We start from the raw sequence: 12,539 nt of genomic DNA, 5'->3' as shown, positions 1-12,539 counted from the left end.
AAAAATTTTGAGGACACTTTGACCACAAATAAGTTCAAAAGGTCAGATATGGACATCTATATGGCTTATGAAGCATCAGAAGGAGTCTATGGGTATGTGTAGAAAGCCCAAGATCAAGAAATCTTTGGCCAGAAATATGTTCAAAAGGTCAGATATGGACATCTATTTGGCTTATGAAGCATCAGACGGAGTCTATGAGTATGTATAGAAATCCCAAGATCGAGGACTCTTTGGCCAGAAATACATTCCTTGGGTCAAAAATGGACTTCTGTATGGCTGACATAACATCAGAAAGAGTCAACGAGTATATATGGAAAGGTCAAGTTTCGAGTACTCCCTGGCCAGAAAAAAATTCAGTATGTCAAATATGGACTTTTGACAGGATGATATAACATCCAAAGATATCAATCTGAATGTATATTATTAATCTTTTTGGACTCTTTGGCCAGAAATATGTTCACTAGGTCAAAAGGGGATATAGCTGTTTTATCATCAGAAGGAGTCTATAACTTTATATAGTTTGAAATATTTTGAGGACCCTTTGACCACAAATAAGTTCAAAAGGTCAGATATGGACATCTATATGGCTTATGAAGCATCAGAAGGAGTCTATGGGTATGTGTAGAAAGCCCAAGATCAAGAACTCTTTGGCCAGAAATATGTTCAGGAGGTCAAAAGGGGCCTTCTCTATAGCTGCTTTATCATCAAAAGGAGTCTTTAACTTTATATAGTTTGAAAAATTTTGAGGACACTTTGACCACAAATAAGTTCAAAAGGTCAGATATGGACATCTATATGGCTTATGAAGCATCAGAAGGAGTCTATGGGTATGTGTAGAAAGCCCAAGATCAAGAAATCTTTGGCCAGAAATATGTTCAAAAGGTCAGATATGGACATCTATATGGATTATGAAGCATCAGACGGAGTCTATGAGTATGTATAGAAAGCCCAAGTTCGAGGACTCTTTGGCCAGAAATACATTCCTTGGGTCAAAAATGGACTTCTGTATGGCTGACATAACATCAGAAAGAGTCAACGAGTATATATGGAAAGGTCAAGTTTCGAGTACTCCCTGGCCAGAAAAAAATTCAGTATGTCAAATATGGACTTTTGACAGGATGATATAACATCCAAAGATATCAATCTGAATGTATATTATTAATCTTTTTGGACTCTTTGGCCAGAAATATGTTCACTAGGTCAAAAGGGGATATAGCTGTTTTATCATCAGAAGGAGTCTATAACTTTATATAGTTTGAAAAATTTTGAGGACCCTTTGACCACAAATAAGTTCAAAAGGTCAGATATGGACATCTATATGGCATATGAAGCATCAGAAGGAGTCTATGGGTATGTGTAGAAAGCCCAAGATCAAGAACGCTTTGGCCAGAAATATGTTCAGGAGGTCAAAAGGGGCCTTCTCTATAGCTGCTTTATCATCCAAAGGAGTCTTTAACTTTATATAGTTTGAAAAATTTTGAGGACACTTTGACCACAAATAAGTTCAAAAGGTCAGATATGGACATCTATATGGCTTATGAAGCATCAGAAGGAGTCTATGGGTATGTTTAGAAAGCCCAAGATCAAGAACTCTTTGGCCAGAAATATGTTCAGGAGGTCAAAAGGGGCCTTCTCTATAGCTGCTTTATCATCAAAAGGAGTCTTTAACTTTATAGAGTTTGAAAAATTTTGAGGACACTTTGACCACAAATAAGTTCAAAAGGTCAGATATGGACATCTATATGGCTTATGAAGCATCAGAAGGAGTCTATGGGTATGTGTAGAAAGCCCAAGATCAAGAACTCTTTGGCCAGAAATATGTTCAGGAGGTCAAAAGGGGCCTTCTTTATAGCTGCTTTATCATCAAAAGGAGTCTTTAACTTTATATAGTTTGAAAAATTTTGAGGACACTTTGACCACAAATAAGTTCAAAAGGTCAGATATGGACATCTATATGGCTTATGAAGCATCAGAAGGAGTCTATGGGTATGTGTAGAAAGCCCAAGATCAAGAAATCTTTGGCCAGAAATATGTTCAAAAGGTCAGATATGGACATCTATATGGATTATGAAGCATCAGACGGAGTCTATGAGTATGTATAGAAAGCCCAAGTTCGAGGACTCTTTGGCCAGAAATACATTCCTTGGGTCAAAAATGGACTTCTGTATGGCTGACATAACATCAGAAAGAGTCAACGAGTATATATGGAAAGGTCAAGTTTCGAGTACTCCCTGGCCAGAAAAAAATTCAGTATGTCAAATATGGACTTTTGACAGGATGATATAACATCCAAAGATATCAATCTGAATGTATATTATTAATCTTTTTGGACTCTTTGGCCAGAAATATGTTCACTAGGTCAAAAGGGGATATAGCTGTTTTATCATCAGAAGGAGTCTATAACTTTATATAGTTTGAAAAATTTTGAGGACCCTTTGACCACAAATAAGTTCAAAAGGTCAGATATGGACATCTATATGGCATATGAAGCATCAGAAGGAGTCTATGGGTATGTGTAGAAAGCCCAAGATCAAGAACGCTTTGGCCAGAAATATGTTCAGGAGGTCAAAAGGGGCCTTCTCTATAGCTGCTTTATCATCCAAAGGAGTCTTTAACTTTATATAGTTTGAAAAATTTTGAGGACACTTTGACCACAAATAAGTTCAAAAGGTCAGATATGGACATCTATATGGCTTATGAAGCATCAGAAGGAGTCTATGGGTATGTTTAGAAAGCCCAAGATCAAGAACTCTTTGGCCAGAAATATGTTCAGGAGGTCAAAAGGGGCCTTCTCTATAGCTGCTTTATCATCAAAAGGAGTCTTTAACTTTATAGAGTTTGAAAAATTTTGAGGACACTTTGACCACAAATAAGTTCAAAAGGTCAGATATGGACATCTATATGGCTTATGAAGCATCAGAAGGAGTCTATGGGTATGTGTAGAAAGCCCAAGATCAAGAACTCTTTGGCCAGAAATATGTTCAGGAGGTCAAAAGGGGCCTTCTTTATAGCTGCTTTATCATCAAAAGGAGTCTTTAACTTTATATAGTTTGAAAAATTTTGAGGACACTTTGACCACAAATAAGTTCAAAAGGTCAGATATGGACATCTATATGGCTTATGAAGCATCAGAAGGAGTCTATGGGTATGTGTAGAAAGCCCAAGATCAAGAAATCTTTGGCCAGAAATATGTTCAAAAGGTCAGATATGGACATCTATTTGGCTTATGAAGCATCAGACGGAGTCTATGAGTATGTATAGAAATCCCAAGATCGAGGACTCTTTGGCCAGAAATACATTCCTTGGGTCAAAAATGGACTTCTGTATGGCTGACATAACATCAGAAAGAGTCAACGAGTATATATGGAAAGGTCAAGTTTCGAGTACTCCCTGGCCAGAAAAAAATTCAGTATGTCAAATATGGACTTTTGACAGGATGATATAACATCCAAAGATATCAATCTGAATGTATATTATTAATCTTTTTGGACTCTTTGGCCAGAAATATGTTCACTAGGTCAAAAGGGGATATAGCTGTTTTATCATCAGAAGGAGTCTATAACTTTATATAGTTTGAAAAATTTTGAGGACCCTTTGACCACAAATAAGTTCAAAAGGTCAGATATGGACATCTATATGGCTTATGAAGCATCAGAAGGAGTCTATGGGTATGTGTAGAAAGCCCAAGATCAAGAACTCTTTGGCCAGAAATATGTTCAGGAGGTCAAAAGGGGCCTTCTCTATAGCTGCTTTATCATCAAAAGGAGTCTTTAACTTTATATAGTTTGAAAAATTTTGAGGACACTTTGACCACAAATAAGTTCAAAAGGTCAGATATGGACATCTATATGGCTTATGAAGCATCAGAAGGAGTCTATGGGTATGTGTAGAAAGCCCAAGATCAAGAAATCTTTGGCCAGAAATATGTTCAAAAGGTCAGATATGGACATCTATATGGATTATGAAGCATCAGACGGAGTCTATGAGTATGTATAGAAAGCCCAAGTTCGAGGACTCTTTGGCCAGAAATACATTCCTTGGGTCAAAAATGGACTTCTGTATGGCTGACATAACATCAGAAAGAGTCAACGAGTATATATGGAAAGGTCAAGTTTCGAGTACTCCCTGGCCAGAAAAAAATTCAGTATGTCAAATATGGACTTTTGACAGGATGATATAACATCCAAAGATATCAATCTGAATGTATATTATTAATCTTTTTGGACTCTTTGGCCAGAAATATGTTCACTAGGTCAAAAGGGGATATAGCTGTTTTATCATCAGAAGGAGTCTATAACTTTATATAGTTTGAAAAATTTTGAGGACCCTTTGACCAGAAATAAGTTCAAAAGGTCAGATATGGATATCTATATGGCTTATGAAGCATCAGAAGGAGTGTATGGGTATGTTTAGAAAGCCCAAGATCAAGAACTCTTTGGCCAGAAATATGTTCAGGAGGTCAAAAGGGGCCCTCTCTATAGCTGCTTTGTCATCAAAAGGGGTCTTTAACTTTATATAGTTTGAAAAATTTTGAGGACACTTTGACCACAAATAAGTTCAAAAGGTCAGATATGGACATCTATATGGCTTATGAAGCATCAGAAGGAGTCTATGGGTATGTGTAGAAAGCCCAAGATCAAGAACTCTTTGGCCAGAAATATGTTCAGGAGGTAAAAAGGGGCCTTCTCTATAGCTGCTTTATCATCAAAAGGAGTCTTTAACTTTATATAGTTTGAAAAATTTTGAGGACACTTTGACCACAAATAAGTTCAAAAGGTCAGATATGGACATCTATATGGCTTATGAAGCATCAGAAGGAGTCTATGGGTATGTGTAGAAAGCCCAAGATCAAGAAATCTTTGGCCAGAAATATGTTCAAAAGGTCAGATATGGACATCTATATGGCTTATGAAGCATCAGACGGAGTCTATGAGTATGTATAGAAAGCCCAAGTTCGAGGACTCTTTGGCCAGAAATACATTCCTTGGGTCAAAAATGGACTTCTGTATGGCTGACATAACATCAGAAAGAGTCAACGAGTATATATGGAAAGGTCAAGTTTCGAGTACTCCCTGGCCAGAAAAAAATTCAGTATGTCAAATATGGACTTTTGACAGGATGATATAACATCCAAAGATATCAATCTGAATGTATATTATTAATCTTTTTGGACTCTTTGGCCAGAAATATGTTCACTAGGTCAAAAGGGGATATAGCTGTTTTATCATCAGAAGGAGTCTATAACTTTATATAGTTTGAAAAATTTTGAGGACCCTTTGACCAGAAATAAGTTCAAAAGGTCAGATATGGATATCTATATGGCTTATGAAGCATCAGAAGGAGTGTATGGGTATGTTTAGAAAGCCCAAGATCAAGAACTCTTTGGCCAGAAATATGTTCAGGAGGTCAAAAGGGGCCCTCTCTATAGCTGCTTTGTCATCAAAAGGAGTCTTTAACTTTATATAGTTTGAAAAATTTTGAGGACACTTTGACCACAAATAAGTTCAAAAGGTCAGATATGGACATCTATATGGCTTATGAAGCATCAGAAGGAGTCTATGGGTATGTGTAGAAAGCCCAAGATCAAGAAATCTTTGGCCAGAAATATGTTCAAAAGGTCAGATATGGACATCTATATGGCTTATGAAGCATCAGACGGAGTCTATGAGTATGTATAGAAAGCCCAAGTTCGAGGACTCTTTGGCCAGAAATACATTCCTTGGGTCAAAAATGGACTTCTGTATGGCTGACATAACATCAGAAAGAGTCAACGAGTATATATGGAAAGGTCAAGTTTCGAGTACTCCCTGGCCAGAAAAAAATTCAGTATGTCAAATATGGACTTTTGACAGGATGATATAACATCCAAAGATATCAATCTGAATGTATATTATTAATCTTTTTGGACTCTTTGGCCAGAAATATGTTCACTAGGTCAAAAGGGGATATAGCTGTTTTATCATCAGAAGGAGTCTATAACTTTATATAGTTTGAAAAATTTTGAGGACCCTTTGACCAGAAATAAGTTCAAAAGGTCAGATATGGATATCTATATGGCTTATGAAGCATCAGAAGGAGTGTATGGGTATGTTTAGAAAGCCCAAGATCAAGAACTCTTTGGCCAGAAATATGTTCAGGAGGTCAAAAGGGGCCCTCTCTATAGCTGCTTTGTCATCAAAAGGGGTCTTTAACTTTATATAGTTTGAAAAATTTTGAGGACACTTTGACCACAAATAAGTTCAAAAGGTCAGATATGGACATCTATATGGCTTATGAAGCATCAGAAGGAGTCTATGGGTATGTGTAGAAAGCCCAAGATCAAGAACTCTTTGGCCAGAAATATGTTCAGGAGGTCAAAAGGGGCCTTCTTTATAGCTGCTTTATCATCAAAAGGAGTCTTTAACTTTATATAGTTTGAAAAATTTTGAGGACACTTTGACCACAAATAAGTTCAAAAGGTCAGATATGGACATCTATATGGCTTATGAAGCATCAGAAGGAGTCTATGGGTATGTGTAGAAAGCCCAAGATCAAGAAATCTTTGGCCAGAAATATGTTCAAAAGGTCAGATATGGACATCTATTTGGCTTATGAAGCATCAGACGGAGTCTATGAGTATGTATAGAAAGCACAAGTTCGAGGACTCTTTGGCCAGAAATACATTCCTTGGGTCAAAAATGGACTTCTGTATGGCTGACATAACATCAGAAAGAGTCAACGAGTATATATGGAAAGGTCAAGTTTCGAGTACTCCCTGGCCAGAAAAAAATTCAGTATGTCAAATATGGACTTTTGACAGGATGATATAACATCCAAAGATATCAATCTGAATGTATATTATTAATCTTTTTGGACTCTTTGGCCAGAAATATGTTCACTAGGTCAAAAGGGGATATAGCTGTTTTATCATCAGAAGGAGTCTATAACTTTATATAGTTTGAAAAATTTTGAGGACCCTTTGACCAGAAATAAGTTCAAAAGGTCAGATATGGATATCTATATGGCTTATGAAGCATCAGAAGGAGTGTATGGGTATGTTTAGAAAGCCCAAGATCAAGAACTCTTTGGCCAGAAATATGTTCAGGAGGTCAAAAGGGGCCCTCTCTATAGCTGCTTTGTCATCAAAAGGGGTCTTTAACTTTATATAGTTTGAAAAATTTTGAGGACACTTTGACCACAAATAAGTTCAAAAGGTCAGATATGGACATCTATATGGCTTATGAAGCATCAGAAGGAGTCTATGGGTATGTGTAGAAAGCCCAAGATCAAGAACTCTTTGGCCAGAAATATGTTCAGGAGGTCAAAAGGGGCCTTCTCTATAGCTGCTTTATCATCAAAAGGAGTCTTTAACTTTATATAGTTTGAAACATTTTGAGGACACTTTGACCACAAATAAGTTCAAAAGGTCAGATATGGACATCTATATGGCTTATGAAGCATCAGAAGGAGTCTATGGGTATGTGTAGAAAGCCCAAGATCAAGAAATCTTTGGCCAGAAATATGTTCAAAAGGTCAGATATGGACATCTATATGGCTTATGAAGCATCAGACGGAGTCTATGAGTATGTATAGAAAGCCCAAGTTCGAGGACTCTTTGGCCAGAAATACATTCCTTGGGTCAAAAATGGACTTCTGTATGGCTGACATAACATCAGAAAGAGTCAACGAGTATATATGGAAAGGTCAAGTTTCGAGTACTCCCTGGCCAGAAAAAAATTCTGTATGTCAAATATGGACTTTTGACAGGATGATATAACATCCAAAGATATCAATCTGAATGTATATTATTAATCTTTTTGGACTCTTTGGCCAGAAATATGTTCACTAGGTCAAAAGGGGATATAGCTGTTTTATCATCAGAAGGAGTCTATAACTTTATATAGTTTGAAAAATTTTGAGGACCCTTTGACCAGAAATAAGTTCAAAAGGTCAGATATGGATATCTATATGGCTTATGAAGCATCAGAAGGAGTGTATGGGTATGTTTAGAAAGCCCAAGATCAAGAACTCTTTGGCCAGAAATATGTTCAGGAGGTCAAAAGGGGCCCTCTCTATAGCTGCTTTGTCATCAAAAGGAGTCTTTAACTTTATATAGTTTGAAAAATTTTGAGGACACTTTGACCACAAATAAGTTCAAAAGGTCAGATATGGACATCTATATGGCTTATGAAGCATCAGAAGGAGTCTATGGGTATGTGTAGAAAGCCCAAGATCAAGAACTCTTTGGCCAGAAATATGTTCAGGAGGTCAAAAGGGGCCTTCTCTATAGCTGCTTTATCATCAAAAGGAGTCTTTAACTTTATAGAGTTTGAAAAATTTTGAGGACACTTTGACCACAAATAAGTTCAAAAGGTCAGATATGGACATCTATATGGCTTATGAAGCATCAGAAGGAGTCTATGGGTATGTGTAGAAAGCCCAAGATCAAGAAATCTTTGGCCAGAAATATGTTCAAAAGGTCAGATATGGACATCTATATGGCTTATGAAGCATCAGACGGAGTCTATGAGTATGTATAGAAAGCCCAAGTTCGAGGACTCTTTGGCCAGAAATACATTCCTTGGGTCAAAAATTGACTTCTGTATGGCTGACATAACATCAGAAAGAGTCAACGAGTATATATGGAAAGGTCAAGTTTCGAGTACTCCCTGGCCAGAAAAAAATTCAGTATGTCAAATATGGACTTTTGACAGGATGATATAACATCCAAAGATATCAATCTGAATGTATATTATTAATCTTTTTGGACTCTATATGGCTTATGAAGCATCAGAAGGAGTCTATGGGTATGTGTAGAAAGCCCAAGATCAAGAACGCTTTGGCCAGAAATATGTTCAGGAGGTCAAAAGGGGCCTTCTCTATAGCTGCTTTATCATCCAAAGGAGTCTTTAACTTTATATAGTTTGAAAAATTTTGAGGACACTTTGACCACAAATAAGTTCAAAAGGTCAGATATGGACATCTATATGGCATATGAAGCATCAGAAGGAGTCTATGGGTATGTGTAGAAAGCCCAAGATCAAGAACGCTTTGGCCAGAAATATGTTCAGGAGGTCAAAAGGGGCCTTCTCTATAGCTGCTTTATCATCCAAAGGAGTCTTTAACTTTATATAGTTTGAAAAATTTTGAGGACACTTTGACCACAAATAAGTTCAAAAGGTCAGATATGGACATCTATATGGCATATGAAGCATCAGAAGGAGTCTATGGGTATGTGTAGAAAGCCCAAGATCAAGAAATCTTTGGCCAGAAATATGTTCAAAAGGTCAGATATGGACATCTATATGGCTTATGAAGCATCAGACGGAGTCTATGAGTATGTATAGAAAGCCCAAGTTCGAGGACTCTTTGGCCAGAAATACATTCCTTGGGTCAAAAATGGACTTCTGTATGGCTGACATAACATCAGAAAGAGTCAACGAGTATATATGGAAAGGTCAAGTTTCGAGTACTCCCTGGCCAGAAAAAAATTCAGTATGTCAAATATGGACTTTTGACAGGATGATATAACATCCAAAGATATCAATCTGAATGTATATTATTAATCTTTTTGGACTCTTTGGCCAGAAATATGTTCACTAGGTCAAAAGGGGATATAGCTGTTTTATCATCAGAAGGAGTCTATAACTTTATATAGTTTGAAAAATTTTGAGGACCCTTTGACCAGAAATAAGTTCAAAAGGTCAGATATGGATATCTATATGGCTTATGAAGCATCAGAAGGAGTGTATGGGTATGTTTAGAAAGCCCAAGATCAAGAACTCTTTGGCCAGAAATATGTTCAGGAGGTCAAAAGGGGCCCTCTCTATAGCTGCTTTGTCATCAAAAGGGGTCTTTAACTTTATATAGTTTGAAAAATTTTGAGGACACTTTGACCACAAATAAGTTCAAAAGGTCAGATATGGACATCTATATGGCTTATGAAGCATCAGAAGGAGTCTATGGGTATGTGTAGAAAGCCCAAGATCAAGAACTCTTTGGCCAGAAATATGTTCAGGAGGTCAAAAGGGGCCTTCTTTATAGCTGCTTTATCATCAAAAGGAGTCTTTAACTTTATATAGTTTGAAAAATTTTGAGGACACTTTGACCACAAATAAGTTCAAAAGGTCAGATATGGACATCTATATGGCTTATGAAGCATCAGAAGGAGTCTATGGGTATGTGTAGAAAGCCCAAGATCAAGAAATCTTTGGCCAGAAATATGTTCAAAAGGTCAGATATGGACATCTATTTGGCTTATGAAGCATCAGACGGAGTCTATGAGTATGTATAGAAAGCCCAAGTTCGAGGACTCTTTGGCCAGAAATACATTCCTTGGGTCAAAAATGGACTTCTGTATGGCTGACATAACATCAGAAAGAGTCAACGAGTATATATGGAAAGGTCAAGTTTCGAGTACTCCCTGGCCAGAAAAAAATTCAGTATGTCAAATATGGACTTTTGACAGGATGATATAACATCCAAAGATATCAATCTGAATGTATATTATTAATCTTTTTGGACTCTTTGGCCAGAAATATGTTCACTAGGTCAAAAGGGGATATAGCTGTTTTATCATCAGAAGGAGTCTATAACTTTATATAGTTTGAAAAATTTTGAGGACCCTTTGACCAGAAATAAGTTCAAAAGGTCAGATATGGATATCTATATGGCTTATGAAGCATCAGAAGGAGTGTATGGGTATGTTTAGAAAGCCCAAGATCAAGAACTCTTTGGCCAGAAATATGTTCAGGAGGTCAAAAGGGGCCCTCTCTATAGCTGCTTTGTCATCAAAAGGGGTCTTTAACTTTATATAGTTTGAAAAATTTTGAGGACACTTTGACCACAAATAAGTTCAAAAGGTCAGATATGGACATCTATATGGCTTATGAAGCATCAGAAGGAGTCTATGGGTATGTGTAGAAAGCCCAAGATCAAGAAATCTTTGGCCAGAAATATGTTCAAAAGGTCAGATATGGACATCTATATGGCTTATGAAGCATCAGACGGAGTCTATGAGTATGTATAGAAAGCCCAAGTTCGAGGACTCTTTGGCCAGAAATACATTCCTTGGGTCAAAAATGGACTTCTGTATGGCTGACATAACATCAGAAAGAGTCAACGAGTATATATGGAAAGGTCAAGTTTCGAGTACTCCCTGGCCAGAAAAAAATTCTGTATGTCAAATATGGACTTTTGACAGGATGATATAACATCCAAAGATATCAATCTGAATGTATATTATTAATCTTTTTGGACTCTTTGGCCAGAAATATGTTCACTAGGTCAAAAGGGGATATAGCTGTTTTATCATCAGAAGGAGTCTATAACTTTATATAGTTTGAAAAATTTTGAGGACCCTTTGACCAGAAATAAGTTCAAAAGGTCAGATATGGATATCTATATGGCTTATGAAGCATCAGAAGGAGTGTATGGGTATGTTTAGAAAGCCCAAGATCAAGAACTCTTTGGCCAGAAATATGTTCAGGAGGTCAAAAGGGGCCCTCTCTATAGCTGCTTTGTCATCAAAAGGAGTCTTTAACTTTATATAGTTTGAAAAATTTTGAGGACACTTTGACCACAAATAAGTTCAAAAGGTCAGATATGGACATCTATATGGCTTATGAAGCATCAGAAGGAGTCTATGGGTATGTGTAGAAAGCCCAAGATCAAGAACTCTTTGGCCAGAAATATGTTCAGGAGGTCAAAAGGGGCCTTCTCTATAGCTGCTTTATCATCAAAAGGAGTCTTTAACTTTATAGAGTTTGAAAAATTTTGAGGACACTTTGACCACAAATAAGTTCAAAAGGTCAGATATGGACATCTATATGGCTTATGAAGCATCAGAAGGAGTCTATGGGTATGTGTAGAAAGCCCAAGATCAAGAAATCTTTGGCCAGAAATATGTTCAAAAGGTCAGATATGGACATCTATATGGCTTATGAAGCATCAGACGGAGTCTATGAGTATGTATAGAAAGCCCAAGTTCGAGGACTCTTTGGCCAGAAATACATTCCTTGGGTCAAAAATTGACTTCTGTATGGCTGACATAACATCAGAAAGAGTCAACGAGTATATATGGAAAGGTCAAGTTTCGAGTACTCCCTGGCCAGAAAAAAATTCAGTATGTCAAATATGGACTTTTGACAGGATGATATAACATCCAAAGATATCAATCTGAATGTATATTATTAATCTTTTTGGACTCTATATGGCTTATGAAGCATCAGAAGGAGTCTATGGGTATGTGTAGAAAGCCCAAGATCAAGAACGCTTTGGCCAGAAATATGTTCAGGAGGTCAAAAGGGGCCTTCTCTATAGCTGCTTTATCATCCAAAGGAGTCTTTAACTTTATATAGTTTGAAAAATTTTGAGGACACTTTGACCACAAATAAGTTCAAAAGGTCAGATATGGACATCTATATGGCATATGAAGCATCAGAAGGAGTCTATGGGTATGTGTAGAAAGCCCAAGATCAAGAACGCTTTGGCCAGAAATATGTTCAGGAGGTCAAAAGGGGCCTTCTCTATAGCTGCTTTATCATCCAAAGGAGTCTTTA

This window comes from Abramis brama, assembly GCF_963993115.1.
Source record: "Abramis brama genome assembly, chromosome: 13".
In the NCBI taxonomy this organism is placed as follows: Eukaryota; Metazoa; Chordata; class Actinopteri; order Cypriniformes; family Leuciscidae; genus Abramis; species Abramis brama.
The sequence above is the reverse complement of the archived record's forward strand: the minus strand, read 5'-3'. Positions refer to the sequence as shown.